This window comes from Plecotus auritus, assembly GCF_963455305.1.
Source record: "Plecotus auritus genome assembly, chromosome: 2".
Taxonomy (NCBI): Eukaryota; Metazoa; Chordata; class Mammalia; order Chiroptera; family Vespertilionidae; genus Plecotus; species Plecotus auritus.
The window spans coordinates 183,390,372-183,397,185 of NC_137771.1; positions in this window are offsets into that span (position 1 = coordinate 183,390,372).

The following is a 6,814-nucleotide window of genomic DNA, read 5'->3' on the forward strand; positions in this document are numbered from 1 at the left end:
ATGGCCCGACCCCTGCTAGAAGCAATGAGGGAATGGATGCTTCATTTGTAAGGACATACAAATCAGAGCAGCTGCTGCCAACCAGCTCCTCCACCCCACAGTCCCATTGCCGAAGTAGGGGACCCTGAATCTTGTTCTTGCTCTTCCTCATCATGATCAAGCCCTCCACTCACAGTCTTTGCAGCCTCACTCTTCCACAAAATTGGATGGTTCCACATTAGGATCAGAAAACCATCCTTCTAGGAAACAGCTGGGGCAATTTATGTTTGGTGTCACTGTGTTTCTGTTAAATTTTAACTCAGTACCTATAGTTGGGTCATAAAAACTTTCTTCTCTCACTACCATAGTCCCCACTAATCCGTTGTTTACATCTGGTCTACTTCATTCAGTTAACTGCCTGGCTCTTGAAAACCTTTAGCTTTGACACCCGATGATCTCGCAGGTTTCCATGCAGGGCCTCTACACCTCCCCCATCCTGATGCATTCCCGCCAGCCATTCAGACCCCTTGGCTTTGGCCTGTACCCTGAGGCACCTCTTGGCTATGCTTTCTTTTCCTCCTTGTGACTTGCCCAAATACTGCCTGTCCTCACCCTAACATCAGTTTCGTTATTCTCTGTGTGCATCTGGGAGAAGGTTTGCAGGAAACATCTTATCCGAAGTTGTGTTTTCACAGCATGTGAGTAGATGTGGTTTCACCAGTTTTTGGAGGGTTGATCTTTATGCAGGTTGAAGTCTCATCTCTACAGTGTTTCTAAGAGAAAATATGTCCCAAATTCCAAACAACTGAATCCTGAATGAATTTGACAACCCAATCCTTTCATAACCTGAGAACTGCACTGACCAAAGTTCCCGTATGGTGGAAAGCTCACGAACTTTAGAGACATTCAGATGTGAATTTCAATTCTGGCTTTGCCACCTACTGATTAGGTGACTTTGGGTAAATTATTAAAATTTACGACGTATGTTTCTTTATCTGTAAAATGAGGAGATGTCCTTGTTTATGGTGTTGGTACAAAGATTTAGTGAAAGAATGTATATACAGCTCTGAGCACGGTGGCTGGTACACAGTGAATACTCATAAGTAACAATTATTATAGTTATCATAACAAAGGGAAGAATTAGGACAATCTATGATATCTGTTAAATTATAAAAGTAACGTTTTTTACATAAAATTAAATATCTAATTAACATTTTAGTTACAGAAAGCTGCAGAAAAGGGGAAATTTAAAAGGAGAAAATAGAGATCAACCAAAATTTCATTTTTCAATGAAAACCACTAGTAACATCTTGGTGCCTTTCCTCTCAATATTTTACCATGTACATGTATACTTTACACAATTGGAATTAATAAGCCAGATATAATGTTATTTGACATCCAACATTTTTCACTTAAAACACAAACAGTGTTTTTTTTTAGCAAAAATTCTTTACAAATAATAGTTTCAAAATTTAAGGTAGTTTTTAAACTACTCAACAATGTAATTATCCATTCCTTTAATCCTGAACAGTTAGCTTACTTCCATTTTTTTACTCTCATGAACAACACATCCATATAAAATGCTGGAAATTTTATTTATTTTTTTATATTTGTGTTTATTTACTTAAAATAGCTTCCTAGAGGTAGTGTTGCCAGGTAAGAGTGTGCACATTTTTAATCCTCTTGGAACAGATTGCTGCATAGCCCTTCAGAAATGCTATAAAAACGTATCCTCTGGGATGTGTTAAATTCATGCTATTGCCTTCCTGTTCGCTTCTTTGAGAAGTCCAGCAGTTGACTCCATTGCCAAAGAACAGCTACTTTGGAGAGTAGATCTTGGGGCCTGTCCAGCATTCACTTCCTTTTCCTAACAGTGCCCCAGATTCCTTTTGGGGAATTTGCCTCTGCCCCTTGTGCAGTCCTGATGGGACTCCAGAGTTGGAAGGGTCCCCTGGGCAGAAGAAAGGACGATGGTGGAGAAGCCAGTGTAAGAGTGCCCACACCCAGGTTCTGCCCTCACTCCTGTGCTCCCAGGGCAGGGGCCTAAGGCCCTGTTTCAATGGAAGACTCACCTTTGACCTGAGGCCCACCCGCTACCGTGGGTCAGGCCAGTGCTGTAGTGCCAGGCATAGGTAAGATGCCCAGCATTTATTCACTGAAATGACCAAGGAAGGTGATGAGAGAGCCTGAGAGAGAGAAAGGGGTCTGTAATATGCACCAAAGAGTTCACTTTTTTAATAATAAGAATTACATGTCACGAGGGGCCATCAGGAATTTAGAGATGCTTAGGTAGGGCATGGCCAAAAACAGGTTGGGAACCACTGGGTTAGAGTGACCCTTTCTCATGCTAGATTTGTCCTGCCATCTAGTGGTGGGCAAAGGAAGATGGGCAGGGACCAGACCACCAGCAGAGGGCAGTCAGGGCACAAGGAACTTGCAGTCAGGAAGCCAGTGGGTGAGCAGGTGGGGTGAGGAAGACCTGGAGCTAGCCCATGGGCACCTCAGAACTCCAGTACTGTGTAAAGGCAGCAAGGGCAGGAATTAGTCTCTATAATTACAGCTACTGTGTTTTTTTTAATTTAATAAATCTTTATTGTTCAGATTATTACAATTGTTCCTCTTTTTTCCCCCATAGCTCCCCTCCACCCTGTTCCCACCCCACCCTCTGCCCTTACCTCTCCCGCACTGTCCTCATCCATAGGTGTACGATTTTTGTCCAGTCTCTTCCCGCACCCCCCACACCCCTTTCTCCCCGAGAATTGTCAGTCCACTCTCTTTCTATGCCCCTCATTCTATTATATTCACCAGGTTATTCTGTTCATCAGAATTTTTTATTTACTTGATTTTTAGATTCACTTGTTGATAGATATGTATTTGTTGTTCTTAATTTTTATCTTTACCTTTTTCTTCTTAAAGAATACCTTTCAGCATTTCATATAATACTGGTTTGGCGGTGATGAACTCCTTTAGCTTTTCCTTATCTGTGAAGCTCTTTATCTGACCTTCAATTCTGAATGATAGCTTTGCTGGGTAGAGTAATCTTGGTTGTAGGTTCTTGCTGTTCATCACTTTGAATATTTCTTGCCACTCCCATCTGGCCTGCATAGTTTCTGTTGAGAAATCAGCTGACAGTCGTATGGGTGCTCCCTTGTAGGTAACTAACTGTTTTTCTCTTGCTGCTTTTAATATTCTCCCTTTGTCTTTTGCTCTTAGCATTTTAATTATGATGTGTCTTGGTGTGGTCCTCTTTGGATTCCTTTTGTTTGGGGTTCTCTGCACTTCCTGGACTTGTAAGTCTATTTCTTTCACCAGGTGGGGCAAGTTTTCGGTCATTATTTCTTCAAATAGGTTTTCAGTATCTTGCTCTCTCTCTTCTTCTGGCACCCCCATAATTCGGATGTTGGTACGTTTGAAGTTGTCCCAGAGGCTCCTTACACTATCTTCATATTTTTTGATTCTTTTTTATTTTTGTTTTTCCGGTTGGGTGTTTTTTGCTTCTTTGTATTTCAAATCTTTGACTTGATTCTTGCAATCCTCTAGTCTGCTGTTAGATCTCTGTATGTTATTTTTTATTTCAGTCAGTGTATGCTTAATTTCTAGTTGGTCCTTTTTCATATCCTCGAGGGTCTCACTAAATTTATCGGCCTTTTCTAGGAAATTCTTGAAAAACCTTATAACCATGATTTTGAACTCTATATCCAGTCGTTTGCTTTTCTCCATTTCTTTCATTTGTGATCTGTTTCTTTGTCTCCGCATTTTGGCTGCTTCCCTGAGTTGATAGAGTGGTTTTGTGTGCTAGGTGTCCTATAGGGCCCAGTGGCTCGGCCTCCCCAGTTACCTGAGGTAAACACTCTTGGTGCACCCTTTTGTGGGCTGTGTGCACAGTCTTGTTGTAGTTAATCCTTGATTGTTGTTGGTATCACTGGGAGGAATTGACCTCCAGGCCAATTGGCTGTGAGGATCAGCTGGTCCATGCTGGGAGAACTTCTGTGCTGGAGATACCCTTATGAGACAAGACTTGCAAAAGCCTCTGTGCTCAGCTTGGATGGGGCTGAGTCTCAGGGCGGAACAGACAGCATTGGTTTCCTGTCAGCCCTGCCCTAATAGGCCCCTTGGTCTGTGTCCCACTGTAATCGCTGCAAACACCTCTGAGAGAAAGCCGCCCTCGAGTTCCGCCCACTGCCAGACAGGCCAGTTTCTCCCTGAATGAGTCTGGGTCCCCAGAGTCTTGCCCGCAACTGGAGTTCAGAGCAGTCGGGAGCTTTTGTCTCCCTCCTGATTGAGAAAGCCAGCCGCGTACTCAGTTGCCCGCCCTCTCCACACACGCACCTCAGTACCTCTGCCTTCCGCAGTTCCTCTGAGTCTCAGTGTGCTTTTCTCTTTCCTTCTAGTTGTAAAATTTCCACTCAGCCAGCCTTCCTGTGGTTCTGGATGATGTCCATTTTGTCTTTTAGTTGTAGTTTTGAAATTGTTGTGTGAGGCAGCAGTTTAGGTGTTTACCTATGCCACCATCTTGGTTTCTCTCTCCTACAGCTACTGTTTATTGAGCACTTACTATCTATCAAAGACTGTCCAAAGTGCTTTCCATGCTTTCAATCTTTCAGTCCTTCCAGCAGCCCCTGTGAGGATGGGGAAACTGAAACCCAGAGAGGTTAAGTGACTGGCCCCAGTTTACCCAGCCAGTCAGTGGCAGGTTAGGAATCGCATCCAGCATTATCTGACTTCATGGCTTGCGTTTCCAGGAACACTTCTAGAATCACAGGGAGAGATTTCCTCCTGCATCCCTTCTGTGCCATCCCCTCCATTCTTCCCCAACCCATTCCCTGTGGTCAACAGAGGGTGATTTTGTTCACAATGGCTCACAGCCTCACTTCCACCCTCTGTGCCTCTCTTGAGTCTCCAAGTGTCTACTCTGAGCAACTCCCAAAGGAAGCTTTTCTCTCCCTAGGCCTGGAGATTGTCCATGGGGGAGAGGATAAGATGGTGGGGAAGTCCCTTGTCTACAGGCAACAAATATAAAATGTTTTAAGCTAACATTCCCTGTTCTTTCTTTCCTCTTATTGGTCAAGTGAGATGGGGATGCAAACCAGGGCCCTAAAAGACATTGTCTCATCTCAGATGGATACTGTAAGGTTCGCTTCCAAATCCCAAAAGAGCTTCTTGTGCTTTGTAGGAACAATGGCAGGGCTGGCCGAGGGCTACCCCAGCCTTGTTCCAAAGGCCAAAAGAACCAGCCAGCCACCCAGCAAGCACACAAGGAAGCCATGTGACCTGCAGACACTCACCAGTTCAGGGACACTGAGTTCTATTTAGGAGACAGCAGCCATTCCTCCTGCCTGGCCCACCAGATGAGTAATAAAACACCTATTTTTAGGTTAGGGTTTTGTTTTGCTTTTCCCTTTTTGGAAATTTATCCAGACCCATTTCCCAGGGTTGAGAGCTTGAGCTGCAGTGAATTTACTGCTCAGGGGGTAAGCAGAGAGCAGTCTGAAAAGGAGAGTGGTCTTCAAATGCACTTGGACTGCAATTTCCCCTCAAGAATCAAAATGCAATAACTTCAACATATTTCATTCAACACAAACATACCACTTGATGCCTTGAAAGACCCAAAAGGCTGATATTTGGCATCTCCAAGGATCCTTCTCCTCTGAGTCAGACCCACAGGCACCGCCATCTTTGCTCAGCCGCTCCCAACACCAGTCACTGCCTGCCTGCCTCCCCCAGAAGTGGACAACCTCTGGCCCTTTAAGTACCACTTGCTGGATCTTACCACTCTCCAACCTAGACACATGTTTATTTCCCTTTCTTGCAATGATATGATCAATTGGCTTTATTCACTCATTTAGATAACCAACATTTATTGATCACCTATCATGTGCTAAGTACCAGAATATAAAGGATTGCCAGTCACTCACAGCCAAGAGGAAGACTAGTAAATGAGGCGTAGAAAATGCTAAGCCAGAGATATACAACAATACTATGGGGCCCTCCCTCACCTCCTCTTTCCACTTCCCAACCTTTCTCCAGCCCTTGCCTCAAGCTCCTGCCTTCATCCATTGCAGAGCCTCTGGGTTTGTCTTGGAGCTACATGATTAGAAGGCTCCCTTGCCCTAGCATGACACAAAGCCAACCACAAACTGAAAAGGAGCCATGGTAGCCTTTGGAGTGTAGACCACTCTGATAAGAAAGCACATAGGCCGTGGCCATTTTTTTCTGAGTGGTTAGAGCATCAGCCTACAGACTGAAGGGTCCTGGGTTCGATTCCCAGTCAAGGGCACCTACCTAGGTTGCAAGTTACCCAGCCCCGGTGGAGGCATGTGTGGAAGGCAGCCAATTGATGTGTCCCTCTCACATTGATGTTTCTCCTCTCTCTCCCCTATTCCTCTGACCCTTCCACTCACTCTAGAAATTCATGGAAAAAATATCCTTGGATGAGGATTTTAAAAAAAAGGAAAGCACATAGGAGGACAGAGAAGGTCCAAATTCACCATCAGTACTGGTGCCAAAAATAAAGTTTGTGAAATGCCTAACTCAGTGGTGGGAAACATCCAGTCCACGGGCCGTATAAGGCCCACGAAGTCATTTGGTCTGGCCCTGCGAAGGCATTAGGAGCGAGTTAATTGAATGTTTGACTGAATATAGCAGCTAATTTTTAAGTTGTTAATTTTGTATGGCCCACAGACGATGTTCTAAATATCCAATGGCACTTGGCAGAAAAAAGGTTTCGCACCCTTGGCTTAAATGAAGGACAGAAGAATGAATACATGAATACAGTAATTGAATGATGATTCAATAGATGGTTTAATGAATTAAACAGAGAGTGTTAACTTTCAAC